The following is a 13,588-nucleotide window of genomic DNA, read 5'->3' as shown; positions in this document are numbered from 1 at the left end:
ACTCTACACAATTTATTGATGAGGAAAGTTGGGGTAAAAAGGTAAAATCCAAGGTCAAACATTGATTTAGGGGCTTAGCCTTAGAGATTAGTACTGTTTCTACTTCCCTATGTCACAAAGAAGGTATATGACATATACATGACAGGTATTTAGTCATGCCAAGCCAATTACTTAATATAAAAAAATGAGGGGACATTTTTCCAATAGCTATAGACTATAAAAATTTCCCTTGATCTTTCAGCCTGAGCAAAGCCATCTTTACCTCCTTGTTCCTTAGTGTATATACCAAGGGATTCAGCATGGGTGTGATCATTGTTTGGAAAATGGCCACAGTCCTATCCACAGCATGTATGGAGCCAGGTCTTAGATAAACAATGAGACCAGGCACAAAGAAGCAGAGGACCACAATGCAATGGGAAGCACAGATATGGAAGGCTTTGTGTCTGCCCTCTGCTGTGCGGATCTTCAAAATAGCTTAAATAATAGACACATAAGAGAAGAAAATCAGGAAGCAACATGCTGATGCTACCACTCCAATGTTAACAAAGATCACCATCTCATTGACTGAGGTGTCTCCACAGGCCAATTTGAGAATGGCTGGTGCATCACAAAGATAATGCTGAATCAGGTTAGGGCCACAGTAGGGCAGGCAGAAGGTCAGGGCAGTCTGGGCTGCTGAGTGGATAGCACCACTAAGTCATGTGCCTCCAGCTAGAAGGGCACACGTTTTACCACTCATCATGGTAGAATAACACAGGGGATAAGTGATGGCCAGGTAGCGGTCATGGGACATTACTGTGTAGAGGAAACACAGTATGCCAAAATATAGAAGAAATAGAGCTGGGCTACACAACTGTGAAATAATATGACCCTACCATCTGGGGAGAGGAGACCCATGAGTATCTTGGGTACACTGACAGTGGAGAACCACATGTCAATAAAGGAGAGGTTGGCCAGGAAATAGTACATGGGAGTGTGCAAATGGGGATCCACCTTGATCACCAACAGGATGAGGGGTTGCCCACCAAAGTGAGTGCATATATCACTAAGAATATTCCAAATAGGATTGTCTCCAGTTCGGGTGCATGAGGAATCCCTGTAAGGATGAATGTAGTCACGAAGCTCTTATTCTGTCTCTCCATTTAAATAATTGAGTCTTTTCCTAAAGAAAGAAAAATCTTTAAGTTAATGGATGAGCATTTTTAAACACCTACCATGTGTATACCATTTTACCAGGCATTTGAAAATACTAACAGATAAATAAAACAGTTCCTGAGGAAATAACATACATACCTAAAATTGTAGCACGAAATGAGAGCCAATGTTGACTACATATCACCTATATGATCACACCTCCTTTTACCTTCTACTCATCCATTTTCCTTATTCATTCTCCTGCAAAGTTCTAAGGCAATCAAAGAATGTGTTTTGATATTTTCTCTTAACTAAAATTGCAACATCTCTCTCATTGCCACTGGCCTGTTTATTAATATGTATTAAGTACACCAAAGAAATCTTTTCCCATAACTTTTTGCTCACCTCAGTATCAAGCTCTCTAATCTTCTAGGCTTAACTAAGCATCATTTATTATGGACAAATTGTTAACAATGAAACAAATAATAAAGCACATAAATAATTATTTACAATATATGAACTCTGAGAAAGATCATAGGCATAGTCACTTCTAACCATCTCTAATATATCTGATTTCTCATTTCTAGAAACACAAGACCATAGTTCAATTCTCTCAGACAGACAATTAAAATTTCTTATCAGGAATTCTTTCTTATGTTTCCACAAAAGATAAGTTAAAATATTTCTCAAATGAAAGAAGTATTGCCTTAAACAGAGGATAGAAAGGGTAGTGATAAATAGGAACTTCTGTGAGTGGAAATTGAGAGTAGCATTGGGGCTATTTGAAATCAATTTTAGATTTTACTGTCCTCCCTCTTCTATCTCAGTTAACTGATTATTTCTGTGGATCTGAGTGAATACATGTTGGGGGAACATAAAAAGACAGTGTTAGTAATGGTTGAGTTTGATAGATGGTAGAAATCAGAGGTGAGAAAGAGGAAAAAAATATAAGAGCCATAGAGAGTAGAACAGTGGTGCTTCTGAGCTGAAGAAAAGCTCTGGAAGGTTTACCCCTCATTTGAATGGGAGAGATTGCACACAAAGAAAATTCTATAGGGTTTTTCAGACACTGCATGGGGAGATTTTTAAGATGGGTGGTATTGCTGAAGACCTGAGAAAGGATTGGTAGGAGTAGATTTGGAAGCAGGGGAGAAATACACAGATAGATAGAAAGACAGACAAAAAGACATCTGAGAGAAAGCTAGAAAGATTAGGAGGCAGGAAGAGTAAAAAGAGAGAGAACAAGAGAAAAGAAGAGAGAGAGAGAGAGAGAGAAAGAGAGAGAGAGAGAGAGAGAGAGAGCTGCTGCCACCCCTCTGTGTGAAGAGCAGATTTTCTTAGAGGAGACTTCAAATTGAGGATTGTAAATTACTAGGAATTTGCATTTTATGTAGATTGAACTGACCAATTGATTGAGTTAACAATTCAATAGGTTCTCTTTTACATTCCTTATCTTATTCAATCATAATATTGTCAATTCCATATATAATTACTAATAGCACCTTCCTGCTATGTTTTCCCATTCCTTGGAGACTTGAACACAAAAGTTACATATTTTATTTTTAATAAAAATCTGAAATTGTAAAGCACAAAGTGAAATAGTCAATTTCATATGTGACACTGAAGTCTTTAGGGTACAAAAATGCTAAGGCCAAAGAAATAAAATCCTGGAAAATTTCGTAAGAACGCACAGTTGAATGGCCGCAAGTATGAATAAATATTAAAGGGGAAATAATCCAAACTACTCTTATAGGACAAAGGCCTATAAGGCATCAGTTGTGAAGGCAACTTTGGGTCAGAAATTTTATATCACGTCCGTGAGCTTTCTGACCTCAGCCTCTCTGAACCTGTGATATCTCATATGAAAAATGAAGATAATTTTTCCCTCATAGTTTGCTGTGAGGAAAATGGTATATACAGTTTAAAGAACTGAATAATATGATAAATGTATGTACTAAATAAAAAAAATTATCATCATGATTCCCTGAATACATCAAGATTCCTGTCCAATCCTTACTTTTCAGCTGAGGAAGCTGGATCAGAAAGTTAATAACACTTATCCAAGATCATACAACAGGAAGGAGTAGAATCAAGTGTCAAAACCAAATCTGAGAACTGTGATTCCATGTCCTTCATTATTTTGAATACATCACTCTCAGAAGACTTGAAAATATATTCAGATATTCTGACTGTACATGCGATGTTCTTACCAGGGCACCATTGCTACCTCTCTAGACTGCGGGGGATTAGAATATTTTAATTTTATATCAGATAGGATACCTAAGAATATTCATTCTGGTCATTGGTAAAGAAAGAATCTTGGGTGGGAAGGATCATGGACCTAATACTAGCTATCAATTCTCCTATTTTTATTTCCTAATAACTCTCTTATTTCTTTGCCAGAAAAAATAATACTTTTTCCTCTCCTGGGATTCTCTTCCTTCCTTAAGCTGGATCTCAGAAGAATATTGTGAGGAAAATCTTACAAGAAAATTAGGTTTTTAACTCTTCAACAAGGCAACTGAGAATAGCAGTTAAGCTCAGATCAGAGGAACAGAAGACTAGGACAAATGCTGCTCATACTGTAATACTGCCAAGAGCCAAATGCCATGCTGAGTTGAGTTGGTAAAACCCCAAAATACATGGTTGAATCTACATGATCCAGTGCTCTATGAGAGTGGAATGCAATTCCACATCTCTACTTACATATAAATAAATGTAGGTTATGCCAATATTTAACTCCAGAAGTCTAAAATAAAGAATATGACAGATGAGGAGAAATGAAGGTAACTTTGGGTCAAGGAGAAGGGATTAAGAATCGGAGTGGAAACAAAACTCTAATAGGTATCAGTTTCAATTCTCAATGAAATTATAGTACCTGGTACTATGTTCTAAATTAGGTGCCAGTTCCTTAAGATTTCAGAAAAAAATTCTCAAAAATCATATTAGATTGAAAGATATAATAGAGACAATATAGTTATGGATAGCTCAGTACAAAGGAATTCTAACTGTATATAAATTTTCTTCAAAGGAAGTGGTTCTTATCTCTGATTTTGCTTCTATTTTATCCACTAGTTCTTCATCCTTACCAAATGTAGGCACCATCCAGGGTTTTTTTTCCCTTGCATTCTTTTTTTCCTCTGTGTTCTATTACTTCATGATCTCATCCACTACCATGGCATCAACTCAATGTGTATGAGCTTCAAATCTATGTCACCATCTACTGCTTCTCTCCTTTGTTTCAACCACCCTATTAGGAAACTCTGCCTGGGGATTTCACCAACACTTCAAATTCATGTCCAAAGCCAAACTTAATTTCCCTCAAGGTGACTTCCTGACAAATTTTCATCTCTATTATTGGCACTATCAATTTCTCAGTCACACAGTCTGGAGTCCTTTTAAATTTCTGTCTCTCACTCAACTACCTCAAGTTAGTCACCAAGGCTAACTGATTCTGCCTCCACAATTTCCCTTGATTCCATCTGCTCTTTTCATCTTGAAGTAATCACCCTAATTCAGGCACTCATCCATTATCCCTCTTCTACATTTTTAGTAACAAACATATATGACTAGTTTACCTTCCTTCATCCCTTCCTACTTACTCTCCACCAAGTAGTCCAAACCCTGCATATTGTTGATTCAATAATACTAATGCACAGCTTTAATTATGTCATGTCATTCATTGCCCAAGTGCTCTCCACAGCCCATACTTCATAACCAGGAATTTAAAAGTCACAGAGAAGGAAGAGCCTTAGAAATGATTGTCCACCTAAATATCCTTGTCTCACAAGTGTCTCATGCCCTTTTCACTACATGATAATGTGGGAAAGCAACAATCTTAGATTTCTGTTCAATCAGATTTCTGTTCAATCAAATAGAAATCAAAAGATTTCTGTTTAATTCCTATCTCTAACACATGATCCTAGGCAAATCATTTCATCAATCGTCATCTCATGTTTTTTTTCCATTTGTAAAAATAAGAACAGTATTTTCAATGTCCATTTCACAGGGTAATTATCCATAAAGTGATCTGTAGATTCTAAATTTCCTTACAAATAATGCCTAGTAAATAATAAATAAATATGATTTAAAATTCCTTGAGGTCAGCAACTGTATTTTTCATTTTGCATTCTCCATAGCATTTAGCACAGTATCTTTCCCATAGCAGTTGTTCACTAAACACTTGTTGAAGATTAAAGGAAGAAGGGATGGATGGAGAGAAGCAGGGAATGAATGACTATAGCTACATCCTTTTTCCAATATGGAAAAGTTGAGTTTTTCCAGTCCTTTGTTACTGACCTGCTAGAATGTAAACTCTGCTTCAGGAGGTACATTTCAAAGGCTAAAAACCAGTAAAAACGGGTAGTTGCTTTTTGCAATGAAAAGTTCTCCTAAGAAAAAATCCAGTAGGAGAATAATGGAAGCAGTCCTCACACTACCAAAGAGGATGAGCTTAAATTGGCTTTATCTCACAGGGGATGGGAATTGCCATGAACTCCCCTGGTGCTCAGGAGAACAAGAGGCAAAACAACTTAGATTTAAGTGTTTACACATTTGATCTACATTGGATTATTGATATATCCACATGTATATTGTATTTAGAACATGAATGTTCTACTTAAAAAATCAGTTTTTATGAATAATTGTCTCTGCACAGTTTGTACATGAATTCAGTAACCCTTTTCTTTTTCTTTATAATTTATTTTATTTTTAATTCATGGAATAAAATAAGCATTTCAAAAACAGTATAATAAAAAAAGATGATTGTACACGAAACTAAAAATCTATTATATATAATTTGCTGTTTCTTTTAAATACATAATAATGTTATAATATAAATTTCTTTTTTCCCTTTTTTCTTCCCTCCTCCTTGCCCCAGAGATGGCTATTATTAGACACAAATACACATAGATATGTAAAATTATTCTATACACATTTCTATTTGTCAGTTCTTTCTCCAGATGCAGATAGTGTCTTTTGTCATGTCTTTAGAGTTAAATTTGGATATTTATGATGGTCAAAATGATTTATTCGCTAAAATTTGTTCTTAAAATAGTATCACTGTTACCGTATGCAACATTCTCTTGGTTCTGCTCTTTTCACTCTTCATTATTTCATTCAAGTTTTTCCATGTTTTTTCAAAGATCATTAAGCTCATCATTTCTTATAGCACAGTGGTATTCCATCACAATCACATGCCCCAAATTGTTCAGCCATTCCCCAATTGATAGGCAGACCTGCAATGTCCAGTTCTTTGCCACAAATAGGGCTGCTAGAAACATTTTAGAACATACAGATATTTTTTTCCTTTTTCCTTAATCATCTTTGGATGTTGAGGGCCAACCCTAAGGAGTCCGATCTGGGTTGAAGATCCAGGACAGAGCTTGACTCTTACCGAGTCTTGACCCCTAGGGCTCACAGTCTTAGGAAGTTGGCTCTCCAAGTCTCCCATGCAAGGGAGGCTCTTGAAACATTCTTTCCTTCTCTTTGAACCCTTAGATTTGTACACCACTCCTCTGTGCAGGTGGCGCCAGGGAAGGCCTTGGAGTATACTGCCCAATCTATGAACCCTGATAACAAGAAACGTACGTTGTAATGTCACGCAGACAAAGACATATGGGGAGTGTCTCACAGGGACGACTCTTTGAAGTTATGTTAGGATTTTCTATATATGCTGTGACCCTCAGATGAATAAACAGCTCAGTCTTCACCGACAAGCCTGCCCTACGTCTCTATTTCACGCTCCTCGGTGAGGTACCTGGCTTGATTGCAGGCAACATTTGGAAACAGACCTAGTAGTGGTATTGCTGGGTCCAGAGGTGTAGGCAGTTTAATACCTCTTTGGGGATAATTCCAGATTACTGTCCAAAATGGATGGATAAGTTCGTAATTCCTACCAAAAATGAATAAAATGTCTCAATTTTTGACATTCCCTCCATTTGTTGTTTCCTCCTTCAACCATGTTAGTCAAACTGGTAGGAGTAAATTGATATCTCAAGGTTGTTTCAATTATTATTTCTCCAATCAATAATGATTTAGAGCATTTTTATATGACTATAAACTATTCTGATTTCCTCATTCAAAAACTGCCTGTTCACATCCTTTGACCATTTATCAATTGGGGAATGACTTGTATTCTTACAGATATGACAATTTCTTATGTATTTGAAATATGAGATCTTTATTGAGAAACCACAATTTTTTTCACAATTTTCTACATCTGATCTCGGCTATATTTGTTTTATTTGTACGATAATATTTAAATTTAATGTTATCAAAATTATCCATTTTACACTTCATTCTGTTCTCTAGCTGTTGTTCATTCATAAATCCTTGTCTCCATAAGTCTGATAAGCAATATGTTCCTTATTCTTCTAATTTTCTTGTAATATCTCTCTTTATATCTAGGTCATATATCCATTTTGACCTTTAACTTGGTAAATGGTGTAAGATACTGTCTATGCCAGTTTTTCCTATACTACTTTCAGTCTTCCCTACAATTTTTACCAAATAATGAATTTTTATCCTAAAACCTTAAGTCTTTACACTTGTCAAATACAAAATTATTATATTTATTTGCTCCTGTAAATTGTCTACTCTGTTGCATTGGTGTACCTTTCTGTTCCTTAGCTGGTACCAGATAGTTTTGATAATTACTACTTTATAACATAGTTTAAGATCTGGTTCTGCAAAACCTCCTTCTTGTATGCTTTTTTCATAGTACCTTTGATATTTTTGACTTTTTGATCTTCCATGTGAATTTTTTATCATTTTTTTTCTAATTCATTAAAATAAAATTTTTGGTAATTTAGTTGTGATGGCATTGAATATGTAAATTAGTTTAGTTAAACTGTCATTTTTATTATATTAGCCCTGCCAACCCATGACAATTAATGTTTCTCCAATTCTTTAAATCTGATTTGATCTGTACAAAAAACTTGTTATAATTTTGTTTTATGGTTTGTGGGTTTGCTTTGGCAGGTGCACTCCAAGGCATGTTATGCTGTCTAGAGTAGGGGTTTTTTTTTATTTTTCTTTGTTAATAGTATTTTATTTTTTCCAGTGATATGTAAAGATAGATTTCAACATTTGTTTTTATAAGATTTAGAGTTCCAGATTCTTCTCCCTCCCTTCCTCTCTCCCCCCTCCCTAAGGCAGCAAGTAATCTGAAATAGGTTATACATGCGCAATCATGTTAAACACATTTCCATATTAGTCATGTTGTGAAAGAAGAATCAGAACAAAAGGGAAAAACAGAAAGAAAGAAAAAAAAAAAAAAAAGTGAAAATATTGTGCTTTGATCTGTATTCAGACTCCATAGTTCTTTCTCTGGATGTGGATAGCATTTTCTATCATGAGTCTTGGAATTGTCTCAGATCATATTATTACTGAGAAGAGCTAAGTCTATCATAATTGATTATAACAAAATGTTGCTGTTAACTGTGTACAAAGTTCTTCTGATTCTGCTCACTTCATTCAGCATGAGTTCATATCTTTCCAGATTTTTCTGAATCCACCTGCTCATCATTCTTACAGCACAGTAGCATTCTATTATATTCATATAACACAGCTTGCTCAGCCATTCCCCATTCATGGGCATCCCTTCAATTTCCAGTTCTTGGTCACCACAAAAGGAACTGCTATAAATATTTTTGTAAACGTAAGTCCTTTCCCCTCTTCATGATCACTTTGTGATACAGATCTAGTGGGGGTATTGCTGGATCAAAGGGTATGTTCAGTTTTATAGCCCTTTGGGTATAGTTCCAAATTGCTCTCCAGAATGATTGGATCAGTTCACAACTCCACCAATGTTACAATTTTCCCATATCTTTTCCAACATTTATCATTTTCCTTTTCTGTCATATTAGCCAATATGACAGGTCTGTGGTGGTAGCTCAGAGTTGTTTTAATTTTAATTTCTTTAATCAGTAGTAATTTACAGATTTTTTCACATGACTATAGTTTTAATTTTTTCATCTAAAAACTGCCTGTTCATATCCTTTGACTATTCATCACTTGAGGATTGGTTTTTATTGTTATAAATTTGACTCAGTTTTCTATATATTTTAGAAATGAGGCCTTTATCTGGAGCTGTAAAAATTGTTTCCCAGTTTTCTGCTTTCCTTCTAATCTTGGTTGCCTTGGTTTTGTCTGTGCAAAATTATTTGGTTATTAATATGGTCAGTTATGCTGATAGTTTTCCTAATATTGAACCAGCCCTGCATTCCTGGTATAAATCCCACCTGGTCTTAGTTCTGTTATCTTCATCATAAATTGCTGTTGTTTTTTGTTAATATTTTATTTAAATGTTTGTATCAATATTAATTAGGGAAATTTGTCCATAATTTTTTTCCTCCATTTTGGCTGTTCCTGGCTTAGGTGTCAGCACCATATTTTGTCATAAAAGGAATTTGGTAGGATTCCTTTGCCTATTTTTCCAAATAGTTTATATAATATCAGAATTAATTGTTCTTTAAGTGTTTGGGAGAATTCACTTGTAAATCCATCAGGTCCTGCAGATTTTTTCTTAGGGAGTTCATTGATGGCTTGTTCAATTTCTTTTTCACAAATGGGGTGATTTAAGTATTTTATTTCCTTTTCTGCTAATCCAGTCAATTGATATTTCAGTAAATATTCATCCATTTCACTTAGATTGTCACATTTATTGCATACAGTTGGGCAAAATAGCGCCTAATAATTGCTTTAATATTCTTACTTGGTGAATTTACTCTTTTCATTTTTGAATTTTTGGTTTCAATTTTTCAATTTTAAATAATTTAGGTTTTTTTTCTTTTTTTCTTTTTAATCAAATTAACCAAAGGTTTATTAATTTACTTTTTTCATAAAACCATATCTTAATTTTACTTATTAGTTTAATAGTTTTCTTTTAATTTTATCAATCTCTCCTTTGATTTTCAGAATTTCTAATTTGGTATTTAATTAAGGATTTTTAATTTGTTCGTTTTCTAGCTTTTTTAGTTTCATGCCCAATTCATTGATCTGCTATTGCCCCTAAGTATTGTTTTGGCTCCATCCTGTAAATTTTGGTATGCTGTCTCATTATTGTCATTCTCTTTGATGAAATTATTGATTATTTCTATGATTTGTTTTTTGACCCACTCAATCTTTAGGATTGGATTATATAGTTTCTAACTAATTTTTAATCTATCTTTCCATGTACTTTATTACATGTAATTTTATTGCATTATGATTTCAAAAGGATGCATTTAATAGTTCTGCCTTTCTGCATTTGATTATGAGGTTTTTATATCCTAAATACATGGTCAATTTTTGTGTAGATGCCATATATCACTGAGAAAAATGTATATTTCTTTCTATCCTTATTCAGTTTTCTCTAGAGTTCTACCCTATCTAACTTTTCTAAAATTCTGTTCACCTCCTTACCTTCTTTCTTTTTTATTTTGTGGTTAGATTTATGTAGTTCTGAGATGGGGAGGTTGAGGTCCCCCACTAGTATAATTTTGCTATCTATTTTTTTCCTGTAACTCACTTAACTTCTTCTCTAAGAATTTGGATGCTATACTACTTGGCACGTATATGTTTAGTATTGATATTACTTCATTGTGTATGGTACCTTTTAGGAAAATATAGTTTCCTTTCTTGTCTTTCTTAATTAGATCTATTTTTGTTTTTGCTTTGTCTGAGATCAAGATTCCCACCCTTGCTTTTATTTACTTCAGTTGAAATACAATCTCCCCAGCCTTTACCTTTTTCTCTGTGTGTGCCTTTCTGCTTCAAATGTGTTTTTTGTAAACAGTATATTGTAGGATTTTGGTTTTTAACCCACTCTACTATTTGTTTTCGTTTTATGGTACAATTCGTCTCATTCAAATTCACAGTTATGATACTAACTGTATTTCTCTCCATCCTATTTCCCCCCTGTTTATTTCTCTCTCTCTCCTTTCACCCTATTCCTCCTTACCAGTGTTTTGCTTCTGACCATCACCTCCCTCAATCTGCCCTCCCTTCTATCAGTCCCCTGTCCCTTTTCTTTTCTATTTCCCCTCCTACTTCCCTATAGGGTAATATAAATTTCTATATCCAACTGAGCATGTATGTTATTCCTTCTTTGAGCCAAACCCAATGAGAGTGAGGTTCAAATAATGCTCACCCCCTCCCTTCTTTCCCTCTACTATAATACATCTTTTGGGCCTCTTCATGTGATATAATTTACCTCATTATGCCTCCTCCTTTTCTCTTCTCACTGTACAATCCTTTTTTTTCACCTGTTAATTTTTTTTGTATCATCACATCAGAATCAACTTCTACCCACACTTTCTGTCTATATATATTCCTTCTAACTGCTCTAATAGAGATAAATTCCTAAGAGTTATAAGTATCATCTTCCTGTGTAGGAATGTAAACAATTAAACATTATTAGATAACATGTTTTATTTTTTCCTGTTTACCTTTTTATGCTTGAGGTTTGTATTTAAAGATTAAATTTTCTGTTCTGGTCTTTTCATTAGGAAAGTTTGAAAGTCCCCTGTTTTATTCAATGTCCATCTTTATCCTGAAAGATTATTCTCAGTTTTGCTGGTTAGTTGATTCTTCATTGTAATTCAAGCTCCTTTGCATTCCAGAATATCATATTCCAAGCCCTCTAATATTACAAGCTGCTAAGTCCTAATAATCCTGACTGTAGCTCCTTGTTTTTTGAATTGTTTCTTTCTGGCTACTTGCAGTATTTTCTCTTTGACTTGATAGTTCTGGAATTTGGCTACTATATTCCTTTGAATTTTCATTTTGGGATCTCTTTCAGGAGGTAATTGGTGGATCTTTTTCAACTATTACTTTACCCAGTGGTTCTATGATATCAGGGCAGTTTTCCTTGAAAATTTCCTGAAAAACATTGTCAGGTTCTTTTTTTTTTTATCATGGCTCTCAATTTGTCCAATAATTTTTAAATTCTATCTCCTGTATCTTTTTTCCATGTCAGTTGTTTTTCAATGAAGTGTTTTATGTTTTGTTTATTTTTTCATTCTTTTGATTTTGTTTGACTGATTCTTGATGTCTCATAAGGTCATTAGCTTCCACTTGCCCAGTTCTAATTTTTAAGGAATTATTTTCTTCAGTTAGATTTTGTATCTCCTTTTGCATTTGGTCAATTCTACTTTTTAAGGAATAGTTTTCTTCAGTGGATTTTTTTTTCTATTTGGTCAATTGTGTTTTTTAAGGAATTGTTTTCTTCAGTCAATTTTTGTACTTCCTTTTCCAAGCTGTTGACTCTCTCTTGCATACTTCTCATTTCTTTTCCCAATTTTCCCCTATGTCTTTTATTTGATATTTAAAATCTTTTTTGAGCTCTTCCCAGAGGACTTTTTGGACTTGGGACCAATTCATATTTCCCTTTGAGGCTTCACATGTAGGCATTTTGACATTGTTGTCATCTTCTGAGTTTGTATTTTGATCTTCCCTATCACCATGCTCAGAGTTATTTTCTATTTTTTCCTCATTTTATAGCCTATTTCATGACTGAAAATTGAGCTCTGCTTCTGGGGTATAGGGGGCACAGTCTTAAGCTTCTTGAGCTGGGAGCTTTCTATGCTAAGCCTCAGGGGCCGGAAGTTCATCCACTGCACTGGGGTAGCCTGGTCTAGTTGTGCATGTTGTGCCATGGGTTCTAGGGCTGGCACTTTGCCTTCTGTGCTGGGGCTGGAGGCTTCACACTGGCCTGCTATGCCACTGGCCTGCTCAGCCAGAACTGCTGTTATGGCTTGCTGATCTGTGCTGTGGCTAAGAGTCTCCCACTGGCTTGCCTGGACATGGCATGCACTGGGCTGCGTTCCCCTTTTATTCAAGTGAGACAGACCTTTCCTGAAGTCCTTCTAAATTACCTTAAGCTGGAAATTGTTTCACTCCACCTATTTGTGGATTCTGTTGCTCCAGAATCTATTTAGAGGCTTGATTTAATTTGTTTACAAGGGAAACAAGGGAGAGCTCAGGCAACTTCCTGGTTTTTCTCTGCCATCTTGGCTCCACCCATTAGAGTTATTTTAAAAGGGATATCTTTTACTATCTCTTCTTACAGCATCTTGTTTATGATACATGGTAATGATGGTAATTTATATGGATTTACTTTTTATCTTGCTTCTTTGCTAAATTATTGTTTCAACTAACTTTTTAGTTGAGTCTTTGAGATTTTCCAAGTATATCATCATATCATCTGCAAAAAGAGATAGTTTTAATGCCCCATTCCCTATTTTGTTTCCTTCTACTTCTTTTTGTTCCCTTATTACTATTGCTAGGATTTCCAATAAAATATTGAATAATTTGGTGATAGTGGGTATCTTTGTTTCACATCAGATCTTACTGAAAAAGCTTCTTATCCCCATTACAGATAATGCTTGCTGATGTTTTTAGATAGATGCTTTTTTATCAATTTAAAGAAAAATCCATTTATACCAATACTTTCAAGAGTTTTTAATAGAAA

General features: G+C 34.8%; 1 pseudogene; it reads right to left on the bottom strand.

Moving 5' to 3' along the window:
- Positions 1 to 214: 214 nt before the first annotated feature.
- On the bottom strand, positions 215 to 1,142 carry LOC110207112 (olfactory receptor 10G4-like; annotated as a pseudogene).
- Positions 1,143 to 13,588: the final 12,446 nt, after the last annotated feature.

Source organism: Phascolarctos cinereus, unplaced genomic scaffold (assembly GCF_003287225.1).
Source record: "Phascolarctos cinereus isolate Bilbo 61053 unplaced genomic scaffold, phaCin_HiC Scaffold_726;HRSCAF=1367, whole genome shotgun sequence".
NCBI lineage: Eukaryota > Metazoa > Chordata > Mammalia > Diprotodontia > Phascolarctidae > Phascolarctos > Phascolarctos cinereus.
This window is presented reverse-complemented; position numbering and strand designations above follow the sequence as displayed.